This window comes from Bombus pascuorum, chromosome 3, assembly GCF_905332965.1.
Source record: "Bombus pascuorum chromosome 3, iyBomPasc1.1, whole genome shotgun sequence".
NCBI lineage: Eukaryota > Metazoa > Arthropoda > Insecta > Hymenoptera > Apidae > Bombus > Bombus pascuorum.
Genome location: NC_083490.1, coordinates 13162028 through 13179486, shown reverse-complemented (window position 1 = coordinate 13179486; position 17459 = coordinate 13162028). Strand labels below are relative to the sequence as shown.

The 17459-nt window shown below is 33.1% G+C and overlaps 1 protein-coding gene and 1 long non-coding RNA gene across 13 annotated transcripts in view; both read right to left on the bottom strand.

The window, feature by feature from the left end:
- LOC132905063 (phosphatase and actin regulator 4B) overlaps nt 1–17459 on the bottom strand; it is a 397089-nt gene that overhangs the window by 87104 nt on the left and 292526 nt on the right. The gene's annotated exons all lie outside the window — the stretch shown is intronic.
- Nucleotides 10673–17459, bottom strand: part of LOC132905317 (uncharacterized) — a 37436-nt gene continuing 30649 nt past the window's right edge. The window contains exon 2 of the long non-coding RNA XR_009657778.1: nt 10673–11542. This is a non-coding gene — a long non-coding RNA (uncharacterized LOC132905317). The remainder of the gene's footprint in view (nt 11543–17459) is intronic.

Below are 17459 nucleotides of genomic sequence, written 5' to 3'. Positions count from 1 at the left end.
CCAGCAAAAAAATCGAAATTCTTGAAGCACAAGTTGCACGTGAAATTTTAGAAAACACGCACAAAAGATTTTCCGCTTTTCATTCGAAAGGAGCCAGAGGAACCCTCGACGTTCGCGCTTGGAGAATTTTGATTCTCCGAATGAAGGGAACCAAAGCAATAGAATTTCACGCCTCTTCAACCACTCGTCGTAGCTCCAGTGAACAACGAAAAGACGAAGAGTAAATGCGGAGGAAAAGAAAAGTCGAAATAGAAAGAAAAAAGAGAAAGGATGCGTAGAAAGAAACGTGCGATTGTTCATGTATTTACGATTGTCCACGGTTTCGATGAGTCGACAGGCGACAGTTCGAGTTAAGAATGAATGAAGTCGAAATGGCAAGGATCGCGAACATCATTCGACTCCTTGGCATCGAAATACAGGAGCCAATATTGTTTTTCTCGTATCTTTGACGGCAGCTCGACTGGCTTCTTCTCGAGAAACATGCGTCGATTTTTCCTTATATCAAGTAAATTGACGTTTAGTTGTGACTGCTTTTCGATTATCTCGAACCTGAATTGTAAATATTCTTAAAAAGAGTTCCATCGATAGTCAGAGGAAGAAGAATACATACACATATTTGTTAAAGTATCTTGTCACAACAAATTTTCGAAGAAATTATTTTATCTGGAAATTGGATACTAAGTTGCAATTGAATTAGATGATAAATGGTAAGTAGATTAAATTTTGTAAATAACAAATAGATGACAACTAATATAAAATTTTCGTTACGAGATTCAGTTTATTACTGTTATACTTTTTATTAACATGCGTTTTTTCTCTCGGAAAGAAATCGTTTGAAAATTAATTGCAGTATTTAATAAAATGAACGAGGAATGCGTTGAAACGACATTGGATTTCTAATATTCGACGAAAAGTTTATTTCATAATAATCAGAGTAAAATGGATCTAATTTAAAATTATTAATTTAAAATTTAAAATTTATTCTATTCGAAACCAGTTTCAAGTGTAGTTCTAATTTCAATGGGAGTCCAATATTGCTTTTATTTGACTGAAATTGTATATAAAATATTGTATATAAAAATGTAATATTACAGTTATTTATCTGATCAAACGAAGAAGAAACACAAAGACGTCTTTTTTCCTTTTTTGTGTTCTCTCAATTTTTTATTCTCATTTTGACTATTATATACTTCACGATGTTTCCAGACATTGACCTAGATATACCGAATATTTTCTTTCTTTCAAAATAATATCATTTCCCTTCCATTTGACGAAATACAAAAATTATACTGTAACTTTATTCTGCAAGGATATTTAAGCTAATCTAGGTTAACAGAACAAATCATTTTCTAAATTCTCCATATTCTAGTCCACACATTCCACGTATTCTAATGTAGTCTCCACTGGTCCATATTATCCATATTACGTTGCATATTGTAATCCCACCACATGTTCTATTCCACATTTTCACAAATTCTCATTTATTGAGTTACCTGGAAAATTCCTAGCATTTTCAAGACTGCAAGATAATTATCTATTATTATGAAAATACAAAATTTCTGGGAAATAACGAAATATCGACTTATAATACTGATAACTGAATAATAAATGTAACAATTAACGACGAAAATTCGTGATCGGTCAACAGGAAAATGTGTATCAGCAAGACAACGTTATTTCCCGTGTGCAAACTCTAAATTTTGTAATCTTAAAAATTAACTTTTTATATTTTGCTACAAATTTTTCAAATAAGTAACACAATATATCATCTCACAATATTTATTCCCGATCTTATAACGACAGATCACCCTGAAAATTTCTCATCCTATATTTTTTATGACAAAGCATTTTCTAGAATCCTTCTACTGCCTTATTTCCCACAGAGCTCACATAAATCCTCATTTTTAAAATCGCGCAACGTTTCTATTCGATTTCTTCGAACGATCAATCGAGTTTGTCTTTCTGGTTCTTACAGCTAGTTCCAAAGACCGGCGCTAAGGCGTTTGCCACATAAACCGTCGCTTGAAAAAGCGATGTCATCTCAGTTACACAGAGGCGGAATCTGGTCAGGGTCAATCGGTTCGCGTTGGCGTTCTTTGATACAACATTTATAAGCTTTGATGCTTCGCCACGTTGGCCAATGTTCGCTTCAGCATCTATGTTCTATCTCCTTCTCTCTATCACCGAAAACTCGGTCAGGGTTGCTTCCTGGTTTCATCGTTAAGAGCTCTGTCTATTGACTTCTACGAAATTTAACGAGCATCCATCGCTTTCCTCCGTGTTCTATCTCCGTCTTCTTTCGAACGAGTTCGTTGAACACGTTATTTTTGTGGTTATCCTCTTCGAGAGTATTTATCGATGCTTGTGTATGAGAAAATGTTTCATTTCACAAAGTGAAAAGGAAAACTTATTATTTGGTTACTTTCTGTGGAAATTGGAAAGTGGTGACAAGAATTTAATATTTAGCTAGTTTCAAAGCACATTATTCAAACAGTGACAGGTTAGACCGTATATATTTCCGATATTTCTATAAATTTACATTTTCACGGAGTGATAAATAAGTGGAACATGAGTAAAAGTATATCTCATCTTTAACAAATTTTGTGATAGTTATGTATTTTACTTTCAATATTTTTAAATTTGTACCAACTTTCGTCCATTTTTGTTAATAAGTTTTTATTTTCTCTGAAATGTGCGAGTTTGTAATTTACTACTTCGTTTACCAATATATACAATATTTGTTTAGGTATTTGGCAACGAAGTTTATTTAGGATATTAATTTATCGCGCATCAATATATCTAATTGATTTAGGTTTATTTGAAGATAATTTCATGCTCGTTTTAAATATTTGAGTATAAAATAAATTCCTGCAAATTGAAGTATGTTTGATACAAACAAACATAAATCTCACTAAAAATCAACATCAATTTTACCAAAAATATTTGCATATTCTCTGATGTAGTAACTATAAAACAAATTTAAGTTTCATCATTTTAATATGTTTATCAGATTCCACATAATCTATAAAGATCTAGTCGTAATTAAATGAATAAATGAATGCATACATAGATCCATTAGAAAATTTTATGCAGCACCCTCCCCCAAAATAAAAAAACTAAGAAGAGAACTATTTAAGAAAGTCAATATAAATTATTAACATTCACTGATTTGTTAATTTCCGCGAAACTGTAGAATCCACGACTTCTCGTTGGTAAAAGAAACCTATGCCAGATCCAGCGGATCTTCGTTCGTTCTCAGGACCTTGACCGACTCTGAGAGATCCGTCGAACGTCGACATCGATGTAAAATTCGATATGCAAACCGCTTTCAGGGGAACATTTTTATCGGGCCATTCGTTCCATTGGAACGGACATGTGTCCTCGAACGTCCACCTTTTCTTTCGTTATGTTACGTTCAATGGTCAGGCATACAATATGTAAGTTATCGCGTCTCAGAGAAATTCTATCGCTTTAATCCTTCGAACACTTGAAACTTCTTGCAACAGAAAGAAGCATTAAGAAGAAAGGAAAACAAAAACAGAAAAATAAAAATAAAAAAGAAAATAAAGAAGACTTCTTCGCGAATTTCCAGTCCCTTTGCTTTGGTTCGAGCCCGTGGGAAACTTTGTTCTTTCTTCAACTTCGACTCGTTTGTCCTTGACACATTGCATTGTGAATCGCATGGGATGGGAAAAGGAAAAATCGGTTTATAAAAATGGACGGTGGAAAAAGCATCCATGGCTTAGTGCTGAGAGGAAAAAACGAAAGAATGAAAAGTACCGAGGATTTGCGGGGGAAGGAAGTTTGTTCGTGAATTGTTTATGGATTCTGCGTGGTTGGAAAATTTTTACAGTGGTGTTAGAACGTTCACAATGATTTATATAGGTCTTTGTGTTTCCTTATTATTGCGTATCTGGAAATTCGATTGATTTAAAGTAGTAGTTGGTAGTATCGTGTTATAGAAGCATTACTGATAAATTGGAAAACTGGAAAAAATGTTTGTGCTTAGAAATCTATGAGCCTACATTTGTCAATTTAGTTAGTAAGTTATTATATGAAAAAAATCTTCTATTATTTAGTTCCAATCAAACACACAGAATTTAGAACAAAATTTTATTTTTAGAGAAAAACAAGGAAGAAAATCGGAGCAAAATGCAGATTTGAAATTATCATGCGACTGGTGTGATAATATTTTTCTGAATTATAATAAAAAGAAATCTTCAAATATATATATATTTGAAGTATTTTACTAACAAACTCATTTATAATGTAAAGAACATAATATTTGTAAGTAAACTTGGAGTGCATATAGTACTCGAGGAATTAGTAATTGTTTGGAACATTCGTACATTCCCATGAAATTATGGTCGTATAAATTGATTGATTTAAGCTCCATCGATACGTACCTTGACAAGGTAAACGATATTACTGCGTTTGATTTGTTTTTCCTGAATATACATAAATTATGAGCTAACTATACTATGATTCGACGACGATTGACATTTGTTTACCATGATTTCCGTTTGCACCGACTGTATTTTCGGGCGTAATGGTGTCCGGTTATAAATAACCGTTTCGATTAGCCTATTTGCGTGGAACGTGTATGTTGTCACAAATTACTTACAATCTCGAGCAAAACCTATCCTCTTTCTATCTTCTTTTTTCTATCCTACACCACTCTGTTTTTATCGTACGTGAAAGAAATTTGATTTCAAGTCTTGACACAGTACCATACGATAAAAAAAGCAATGATAAAGTGTTAAAAATATTTTACGAGTTTTAGTTTTTTTTTTTTGCCACTAATGTCGATGGAAATTCCTTTTTATGATTTTTGTCAAAGCTTCCTAAATTTAACAGAATTAATAATACTTTGCTACCGAGTATTCATAATGAACATCTTTTGATAAATTAAAATTCGATGTACTGTGCACTGTATACAAAACTGATAACTTCTAAATACTATCCACATATTTCCATAAGAAATTTTTATGAAAAATTCTTTGGCAAACTTGAACGTTAATAAAAGTCAACATTGACAATTAACGTGCAAAAAAAAAGAGTACAATATTCGCAAACGTAGGTGTGCGTAATTATTAAAAACTCGGCGTAGGTGTTGAGAACATTTCAGTACACAGCGGTCGCGATGTGGTCAAATTAAAAACCACCACCTACCTACTCGCTGCCATGATTAAATTAACAACTGGCTAGATGCGATTTGTACGCTACCAAAACTTCTGTCACGGCAACTGGAGTGTCAATAGACCACAACTCACGAAGGTGAATAAACTAAACCAGGGTTTGGTAAACTTATCCGTCGATATTTCACTTTAGCAAAAGCTAACGAGCTATTCTTAGCATGCGAAGAACATTTGCCAAGAAAGATTTTATATCGATAGCACTAAATTCATTTTTATTCGTTATATATATATAATAAATTCATTATATAATAAAATTTATCCATTGAATTCATTTAAGATTAGAATAAATTGTATTGGATATAGGAAAAATAAAAGAGAGAAGTAAATGATCAACAAGGGGCGGTATAAAGGGACGAGAAAAAGATATGAAAGGAACGTTGTTGGGCTCGAAATTCTACTAACAGGCTGAGGCAAATGCAAACATTCCTCGAGGGAGAATTTGAATTTGTGGGTCCTGTAGATTCCCATGAAGCCTTGACCCTGTTTTTGGATTCGATGTCGCTTTTGGGGCGTTTCACGATGGTCCCTGCATCGATTTCGCTAGATGAGACCCCACCCTTATTCGTGTCGGAAACCAGCTACTGATGAAAGGAGACAGAATCGTTCTGTTGCCAACGAATTGTTGTTAGGTTAATACACATATATGGGGTGACTGGTAATTTTGTTTCAGAGTAAGAATTCTCGTGATCTTTTTATTTGTTAATACACATATATTGGATTTGAGTGTTCTTTTTATTTGTTAATACACATATATTGGATTTGAGTGTTCCTTTTAGATAAAACTTTGTATTAATTTCTCTAAAATATTGTATATTTAATTAAAGTAATTTCTACACGATTTAATCCACTTGACAGTAATGATCGATTAGTTTCATTATTGCATATTTATGAGAATTATCAAAGTTAGAATTAAAAAATTCCAGGGATAGAGTTGTTGTATATACAATTTTATTTCATTTATTACTCAAGATAAAAATTACTCAAGATTTTGTTCTCTCATTCTTTGCTTTGAAATTATTTAATTTATTAAAACCTTTAGTTTCACTTCTAATTCATAACCCTGTAATTGGTAATTCGTAGTCCAACACGTTTTCCGTTAAAGGAGAAACTTTATCCTAAAGTGTTTGAATATCATATACTGTATTTCTACCCTAAATAATCCAAATAAGAAAGAAGAAACATCAACAATGAAATAAATTGATTCAGAAATTGTCAATTACATTTCCCATAAACATAAGAATCACCCAGTGTACTAGAACACGTAGCACACAAGTTAGTGCGTCGATATATTGACATCAGGATTCGGTTCGGAGGTTGAAATTCATGCTCCAATTCATGTTGCCTATTCTCCTTAGAGTGAAACGATACTTTCCAGAGAATCCTAATAGCAAATTCCTGAATCTTCACGACTTCGATCTTTCCTTCGAAAATATATAATAAAAATACACAATCCATCAACACTTTTAGCTTAATTATAAAACTTCTTTACTAAATTACAAATAGAACATTAACATGTGATATATAAATAGTATATGATATAATTCCATATTATTATACAACGGCAAACGCCAGGCGAATGGTCGGTAGTCGCAGTAGAAAAGGAACGTCGCTAGTCAGACGACGACTGTCTGTGTTATGGAATCAACTATCGGACACAATCCACGTGATAAGCGACGCGAATAAAACGTAAAAAAAAACGAAAATGTGATGAAGAATCATTTTAATACTTGTTATAGCAGATACTAAAATTAAAATTGTCAAAAAATAAAATTCAAATTGTAATAACTTTTGAACTACAATAATAGATACGTTTAAGACATATGTAAGCACCTCGATACTTTCTCGGAGAAAATGAGAAAATGCATTGTTTAATGTATGTTAAAATATAATGTAGTATCGTGAACAAAAGCCCTAAAAAATATCGGGTAAACCATAAACATTGTCGCGAGCCGAGGTGCCGACAGGACCATCAATGTCTCGTCGGTCCTTCAGTTGAAGAGTTTCGTAACATGTGCGTGGTGAGACTAAGGCAAAGGGACAAAAAGGAAGCTAAGGCAGAAAGACAAATTCAGAGTCAGTGTCAGTGGAGAAGTCAGAGAGTGTAAATCGAGAAGTCAGAGGATCCGTTGTGACGAGAGTTGCAAATTAATTATTGAGTTGTCTAAAGTATAGTACGTTATTGCGATTAGTTCATGTTAAATAACCATCGTTCCCTGTATAATCAACATCTGTATCAATCCATTCTTTGTAAATAAACCATCATTAAATTATTAGTATTATTTCCCGATACTACAGTAGAATGTAACTAAAACATATATACAGCCACAGTTATTAATTACACCGATATACAAAAGTATATGAAATTGATGCGGCTAGATGTTCCATTTCGAATCATTCAATTTATGGCTTATTTATCTGTTACGTCACGAGGCTTAGTATAGATCGTTTTCCTAACCGTCGCTCGCGGTCCTACAGCGTCGCAGGCGGATCGTCTTATCTGCCCGACGAAAAATATACAATGTATCGACGAGCGCATAGTTGTCACCAAGCAGCGAGTTCCAGAAACGTCGATTTCGGTTCGTTATTTCGTTCTAACAAAGAAGGTGACCTACGTGATTACGAGCGGTGGCGTGAACCCAGCGTAGTGGGGGTTGTCTCCCCGAGAAGACAAAGAATTGAGCTAAGGGCAATCAGTCTCATTTGAAGATTCAAACGACATACATCGAGAGGTCTGACGATTGAAAATAAAGTCGCTTAGTCTAACGAATTCATTGAGAGATATCATAAAGTCGGGTCGCATTTCTGTAACGCATTAACTGTATTCATCGCTAAATAATTTGTGATGCTTTTATTATTACACAATGTATTGTTGAATATACACGCTATATTAACCTGTTAACACAGTATTAAATTCATTGAACCACCCCTGTTATCTTAACCGAAACAAGGGGAACGACTAATTCGCGGCGTCGATTATACGAATCGTAGCGAGAATTTACACCTCCGCTGATGCGTTTTCCTCGCGACCGCGTCTTTCCGCGAACGGTCGTAACATTATCTATAATTGACATTATATATAACAACGACATTTTATACCATATAGCACAATTAGTACAAGTATTTTATTATTAGTATCAGTTTTCAAGAAACGATTGTTTTACGAAGTAACGAAACCTTTTGTTGCATCCACAGTCTCCGAGTGTTTCTTCCTTCTCATATCTACGTTTCGAAATCAAATATTATAAGCGGTCACGCAATAAAAGAAAGTTATCTACCATTTATAACTCAAGTTCTTTTCAATAGCGAACGGCCCTGGCTTTTGTCTCGCGAGGTACCAATTCGGATACTAATTGGACTCTTCAGCGACGATCCATTCGTAATTGAAGGTCTTTGCTAAAAAATCGTTAGTCGTCAAATTACGATCGACAAACGCTGTCCATTGGGAAACGTAATTTCTTTGGTAATTATTTTCCTAAAGCTGTTGTCAGCGAAAGATTTGATTCGTTTTGTCAATTTTTTAACATATTCCTCTTTTTAAAAACTGTTTTTTTCTATTTTAATAGATATTGCAATTAGAAGAATTTTTAATGACTTGACCGTAATAAATAAATCGAAAATGTATTTTTTACGTTCGAAGTATTTTCTTAGAATATTCAGATATAAATACTGATAAGAATAATATGACAAAGATAATAATTGTGATTGAGCCTGTAATAATTCTTCTAAAGAAAATTATGATGGATATCTTCTTTTCGTTTTTTTTCCTCTGAAAGAAAATTGTTTGGCCGGCTCATTTTTACGGAATTCTGTTGAAGATGGAGATTATAAAGTGTAACCACGGCATCGTACGAAAAAATTCATCTAAGGCACAAGTGGTTGCGTGGGCGATATATTCAGGTTTTCAGCTTATTAAAGTTGAGAAACCATGTTACCTCAGAACAAAATGACCACTACAAAGCGGGATGTTTATTCTGGCTGACCTGCAGTTCTTCGAATATCCCTTTAGCTATAGTGACCTTTTTGATCTCCAGCTTCCTTGTACGAAGAGAAGTTACAAACTGTTACATTAATTATTACGATAATTATTTACATTGCTGTAAACTACAAGTTACAGTAATTATTACGATCCTTGAATAATTAGAATATTTTTCATTCAAATTGAAAGATACGAATATTCATAAAATACATTGGAAGATTGTAATATACCAACAAAACTAAAGTGAAAGTCAACATACATTTCTATGAAGTATTGTTGCAAAATTAAAAATTTTAATACCTAATTAATATCAAAAAACCTAAAAGGGTTCAACACATTCTCCAATTAATAAAAAATTGTCCTTCCAAGGCTTTAATATATCAAAATACAAATTAAAAATCCAGCCACATTTTTACAAAATATTACAAAACATTGATTAAACGTCGACTTTAACATTAATATTTTAAAACGAACACATGCTTTTCCACGTGTAACAGAATACAAATATTATCCAGTTGAGGCTAATAACCTCGTACTGGTTGATGCGACTATGAATAAACGAATAACAAAAAGAAGGACATGATCCAACGATTACTTTAAAAAATAAGAATTTAAAATTCTCAATTTCTTCGCAAATTTCCACGTAATCCGAAGAACCATCGATTGAAATATCACGAAAGTCAAGCATTCAACTTGATCGCATCGAAGATCGCGTAAAAAGGAAATGTATCCGCGACTTTTATCCTGAATCATTTCTTCCGCGTTGTTCCAATCATGGTTCACGAATATTATTCATATTTATGACCAGCTCATCCGTGAGAAGTTCCGCCGTGAAAATGGCCCAGGTTCTCCTTTGCATACGCGAGAAGCCTCTCGGTGATATTCACACGACGATATTTGCATACGGCCATCGATTTATTCGCGTTCACCTGAGCAAACCTTCGGCAGATCTACTCGAGACGGAAATCTCGGAAACGTGGAGAGCCAAGTAAGTAATGAAATTGTGACATTGAAGTTCGCATGGGGATGAAGTACTACTTGAAATCAATTTCCCAAAGTTGTAGTACGTTTGAGTTTGATTTACATATGTAATACATGTAGGTACAAAATGGTTAGTAACGACTACACCTACTGAAATTCTTAACAAATTTGACGTCACACCTATGTAATGAAGTGGAGATTTTAAGGGGATGATGCTTGAGCTTCTTTTGGCAGCCAGACTCTGATCAATTGAATGTTTTTTGTGATGTTCTAAATCTAATTATCCAGGTACATACAGTAGCTAGAAGTATTTACTGTTAATATCTAGCATCATTAGCATATACAGTATTTGCATATTGATTGATTAGATCTAAGCACAATAAATTTCGTATTATTCTATTTTATCATGATGGTATTCGTAAACTGCTAGGCAAAGAGTCATAAACAATAATGGAAATTATTCTGATGACTCATCTGTTTTGATTTATTCGAAATAAAAGTTCGATTGTACCCAAAATTCGGAAAAATTTCGTTTCTATATTTAATGCTAGTAGATAATTTTATATCACTAGCAATAATCTCACAATAAATTCATCGTCTGATAAAACATTGACATTGACTTCTAGCTCGATATTGGAACATGCTTTAAAATAACAGCATTCGCTGGGTCATTGACACGACACGAAACGGTGATTTCTATTAACTATCTCCGGATTTCGTCGATGGACAGAGAAACTAACTCTCAATCTACTGACGAAACGGCTTTAGAATGGCCAGGAATTGGAATTACAAGGCTAAAAACATGACGAGAGGCTTTGTAAACGGAGGAAGGCGATTCATACGAAGGTTCAAGGCACCCGTAACCGCGTGTAGCTATGGCAACCTGTTTTACGGACGAACCACCAGCTTTCCCATGGGCACATCACGAATCAAGAAATAAATTTCATATATACGCTGTTGGCGTGGCTCGATACACGGTTCACGGACGAACTTTTACGACCACCCAGACGGATATTTTTCCACGTGGTCGACTGATTCACGAGGCATCTCCGTGGAACATGATAAGTATCGATTTCTCATCGCGAAGGGTTACGAAGGACGAAGGTTCGATGGACAAATTTTTCTGTAACGATAAAGACCTGTGAAAGGGTTGAACGAATGATTCGGTACTTGAAACTTTCCTCCTCTTTTTTCAATTTGATTGTGGTTTTGAGAAATGCCGTTTCAACCCTTCGCAGACACACATTGGAAGTAACTTTTCTCAAATTTGATTCTTATTTCAGTTTTGGGAAGGACGGTTTTTAATTCTTCATAACTTACGGTTTAGGGAATCCGAATTTCTATTCTTCCATCCTCAAACATATTGAATACTTTTGGGAATTCTTACCTGAAACAGAAAAGACACAACACGTTAGAGGAATTCACAATTTTGAAACCTATGTGTAAAAGATAATTCCTTGTCGTTGTTACTAATTTTTACAAAACTTTTTTAGATTCCTAATAAATCTACAAATCTATATTCGTATGTTCGTATCCCACGGATGAAACTAGGTCGTTTAATTCTAAATCTAACGTTCATACTATTCTAGATTTTTAAAAGGCGTGAAAAAATCGTACAATGCTTATCAATGACTCTACATAGTACAATCATCATTTCATATCATAATCCTCATTTATTTTCTTTATTTCAAAACCTAATAAAAAGTTCAAAAGAGAAAGAACAATATTTTCTATAGTTTAAGATATTAAATACTACAAAATGGTAAGTCATAAAAACGTATTAAGATCTTCATCTATTCTCCTGCATTTATCAAAGTTCAATTCGTTGGATGAAGGATCAATCAACGACAGCTCTATTTCTCGAGCCATTTTCCGCGATCACATCAACCCTATTCTAGTTGAAGAGAGCGAAAAGGGACAAGTGGACAGCGGTCTCTATATCGAATTAACCTCTAGAGAAGCGCGACCAGAGGAACAAAAGCATTCGACTTCCGGAAACGTGATCGGACGCGTCGAACTCTCGATGTGGAGGCGTCCTCTTGATCGTCGAGAGGAAACGTGTTTCCACTCCATCGTCCTCGGCCGTTTCAGGAACAGTGGCCTCGACCGGGACTTTCACGAGCGAACGCTTTCATAGGACTGCACGTGACGAGAGAACAACCTTTCCTTCGTCGTCCTCGAAAGAAAGATTGTTCGAGCTGTCGCCGATTAAATAGTTGAAAAATAGCGAGCGGAAAATATGAAATATTTTTCCTTTTATCTTACGTTGTTAATATTGGAATGGTAGATGTGAAATATTTTTTTCGGTAAAAATCTAGTTAAAAGTATTATAATTTTCCTGTAATTCAATGTAATTTATACAGCGACTAATTTGGTTCGTTATTACAGATTTATAAGAGAATTGCCAGTTTAAGAATGCAACAATTTTCGAAATGGAAATGTCACAGTTTCTCTTTAAATTTATGCATTGAAAGTTGCGTAGGTGAAAGAGGAGATATATTTAACTTCCCCAAAAGATTAAATTTAAATTTCTAACTCCCACGGCATTTTTTTTCAAATACGTAAAAATCTCACAAATTATTTATAACAGTCAATACAACGAAATGTTGATATTTTTATTATAAACCGTTTTAGTTTTCAATGTATGTGTTTTGTAGCAAATTTTCAAATAAATTAATAAAATTTAATGGGTGATATTTACATTTACCCATAAAATTCAAACTGCTAAGAAATGACACTTTATATCCATCGACCCATTTGTAAAGATGATGATACATCAGAAAAAGTTTTATAGTAAGATTTTAGAGGCTGCGGAAGATGAATACCTTTCGATATTGAAAGGGAAATTTGATAGGACACATATTGATTGAAAGTGATGGTACTAAAGTCTTGATGGAAAGTTAAATGTTCGACGAACTTTAGTTGGAAGTGTTAACTATTTAGTTTCGGAACAGCAATATGTATTATCCAAGCTAATAATTAGTGATTAAGAGAGTAGATTTAAGAAATTTTGATATACAAAGAGAAAGAAATTTTAAAATAATACATGCAATATGATCTATTCTAGAGGATAATTTAATTAACCACTCTATTGTGCTTAGTTTTATACAATTTAACTTAAAATTTAACTTTCGTATAGCGAATTCTATTATAATTATATTTTTTTTATTTCATTTATTCTTGGGGTGTCCTCAGACTATTAATATATATTGTCAATATTTCAAGGTTTTTAACTAAAAGGATCAACATTTATTGTCAATACAATGTCGTCCATTGTCAGTATCCTCCAATACAGTATCCTCTTTGAGAACATTGAAATATTGCCGATATTATTGATTTTCTGAGGGCACCCTTGAAAGTATTTCAGAAAGTATGAATGAGTTTTATGTTAGAACTTAGAGAAAGGTACACATACACCTTCATAATTATTACATAACATTATCCTTTTTAATTAATTTAAGACTATTTAATTGTAAAAATAACATTAAATAATTGTAAATTACTATTAAATAATTCAAATAAAGAAAGTATCGTATAAAAATAAAAAAATCATAATAAAAGTAAGTATGAAATACACATAATGCAATTAGTTTTTCTTTAATTCTGGTATAGCATGGAATTGTTTGCTAGCATGACGACGAGGGTACACGCAATAATTGCATACGGGCAGTTTTCGATTCGCTAATCGTTTCGAACGTAAACAGACCGATAAATGCAATGTATATGCGGGCGATCGCTGCAATGGATGGGGACAATGATTTTCCATGCTTTTTAGAAGATAACTCTTACACGATTCGGTGAGCTTTTTACACGATTTTAGGTTCCCTTGATTTGTGACTTTTTCGTAAAACATCGATCGTGGAAATGAAGATGCAATGTAGAAATCTTCTTCCTTTTAAATCGAGGACGACAAAAAATATTTATATCTTTAATGCTTAAAAATCTTCGAATTTAAATAAAATATATGCACAAGGATATATATTGGTCCTCGAAATTATTTGAACGCTTACTATCAGTGAGCAAAAGTAACATTTATTCTAAAAAATTGTTGTCCACCAATAAGAATACAAATTATAATAAAGATAATATATGATAACATCATCATAGAAATATCTAGCAGTTAATATTAAAATACTCAATCCCTTGAAAATAGCAAACATTCTCGTCCCTATTGTAAATTTTACGATGACAAATTATCTTTATTAAGAATTATGAAAAGAAGGAACGAAAAAATGAAGCACGTCGAAGACATTTTCCGTACCGAAAACGGTTAGTTGGAACGACGTACGTTCGGCTGATTGAACAGATCGGTTGACCTATATTATTGAAACTGTGTTACTTTGCGATGAGATCTAATTAAACGCATCCAACCGCAGGACAGCCGCAATTTCGTTCGAATTTAAGGGCAACGAATGTAAATGTTTCGCGCGAGGAGTCAGTCGAACAAGCGGCCGTTACGTAAATCACCGTTCCCGACCGCAGCATCCTGGCAATTAATTGGTAGCCGTTGGAACCGATCCACTTCCTCGAGTTCGCGCCCAGATGCGTGCCGCACCACGTGAACAATCACCAACGATCTGATGTACGAGCGAGCACCGATCGCTCGTTACCGTATTTGTAGAACCGTTTTTTCGTCGTATCTCGGACCAGCAGATTTAGTGGTAGTTGATAGAGATTCATTCCAGTTACTCGATTTGCCTTTCTGGTCTCCCATTAAACTATTCCCTTTCCATTTTTTTTATTCTCCATTCGTATAGTTTTTCTTCTTTTTTGAGGGAGGGTTTCTTTTTTTGAAACAATTGATTGGATGAGGTTGGGCCATTTTTTTAAGACCGTTGAATGTTTTGTGGAAATTCTATTGGGTATGAATTGCAAGTTGTAGGTATGTTTAATTTGATATTTCATCATAATTAACGAATTTTGAATTTTTCAACAAGTATCAAATCAAATAGTAGGATATAATTTTAATGAATACAAGGTATAATTCAATCGTGAAATATCATAGAAAAATGTTTGCATAGAAAAAGCTCAGAAGAAATTGTGGAAATTGTATCGAATTGGTGTTTCATACTATTTGTTTATTGCAGTGTACATAGACATTAACAATGAGACTCAGGAATACCAGAAATAGAGATTTTTAGGTCGATTAATGCTGAATACAACCAAATAACGCAGTTTCAGCGTTGGAATAATTGCGTCCAATAAATCAAAGCTAGCTAGCCACCCGATGAAATTCTCAGAAGTACGTTTGGTATTCTATTGAACGTTTCTCTGTTATTGTTTGTGCGATCAACAAACTCGATCAGTTTGCAAGAAAATTAAAAGTTTTTTCAGTTGAAATATCACCAAAATTGGTGCTGTCGGAAAATTGATTTCTTCTGAACCAACCGAAAAAAAAAAGAAATAGGCAGTGTAATAAAAACAACAAATCAATTTAATAATTTTCTGCGTAAAAATTTAATTGCGTAATGATATTTTATATTTAATATTTTTTCACTAACGAAAAAATTATGAAAACGATACAATTATTGTCGTGACAAAATTTTTTTGATATTAGACATATTTCAAAACGTTAACTTTCTTACCATACTTTATGTATTCTACAGCTTTTATGAATAAAGGATTTCAAAATTAAAAAAGAAAAAAAAATGGTACAGTGTCTCGCGAAAATATTCATATCCTTCTCGACGTCTTTCATGAAAATATTATGTGTTGTACGAAATATTTTGAAATTTCATTAGCACTATAATCACATCCAACTACCATTGTTGGTAGACAGGTAAGGTAAGGTGACTATTCACACTGTATGTTAATTTTTGGGTAAATATAAGTTTGCAGAAAATATCTTGTAACTTCTATATATCTTTTCAGATTAAATTCAAATTTTGTCAATATAATTTTAACAATCGCGTTTTATTATAGTAATAATGAAATACCAAGATATGGACGTAACAATTTTTTATGATAGTTGTGCGAATACATTTGCGAATATTTGAAGGTATTCGAATGTGAAGAAGAATAAAGGATAACGACGGATTTAATTAAAAATATTGAAAATGATTGTTTAAAAACTGAACGACACGAAAAAATCAACAGAAGTTACAGAAATTCCATATGAGCCAGAAACTTTTCTTTGCGAATAATCTAGTTTATTCACGTTTAAACACTCACCGAAACTTCTAATCTAAAATACACATTTTGGGTAATTCTCCAGACGGAAGGAGGAAACGTCGCAAGAATAGCGATGAGATGAAACAGCGTTGTCTGTCCCATTTACTGTCTCATCTAACTTTGACCAAGTTGTAATAGACCTAAGTATTTAGTTTAGTCCCGCTATCTAACCCACTGGCTAACCTTGTTAACCATGGTGTCTGGTCGGGCTGTCCCGAAATCTTTTCCATACAGAATACGAATACATTTTCGTCGAGTATCTCCAATGGTTTCGTATGAAATTCAATTAGTTGAAAAGTTACAGAATTTAGTTAATCAATAATACTTATATACAGACGTCGGTTTGTGTACAATATTGATGTATGGCGATATATAAGTTTAGCTTAGAAAGTAGATTAGCGTGAACTTTAAGTTTAGGTTAGTGGAGATATTTAAGATTTAGGTAGAGTTGGCAATCAGTTTGTGAATTTAAATGAGGCGCAAATTAATTGTTCTATCGAATCTTGAATTATAGCGAGTATTATTATCTATTATTAATATCTATATATGCGTACATTATTAAAATTGGTCGATGATAAAAATTTCTCCTTTTGTTAAGTATAGAAAAAACACGAGCAGGAAAATTTGATTCGAATATTTCTATGCAAAGAAATTTCTCCCTTATATTTTTCATATTTTTACGGCATAGATATCTAGATTACTAAGAAAAGTAATCGTCATTATCATGTAATATTCACTAAGAATAAATATTTACGAAGCGTAGGTTGTAATTATTTGGAATATAGATTTTATCTTCTTTGATTTAGAAATTATTGCGTTGAAATCAGTTCTATCTTCGTTATCGAGAAATTACAGCAGTTCCTCTTTAATATTAAAATACGTATATAAATATTCATAAATTTAAATTTCATTTATAATTCATCATATCACATCACTCAAAGGGATCATTGAGCACAGGGCTTTAATTTATGCCTGAAGATAATTAATCATATATACATGTTATGTAACTTATGGCAGTAAATGCAAATATTATTCGTATTAAAATAAACTGAATAAATTTATATTTATTTCTATGGAATGAATTTGTATGTATGTCAGTATATCAAAAATATTTGGATATCAAGTAAAAGAAT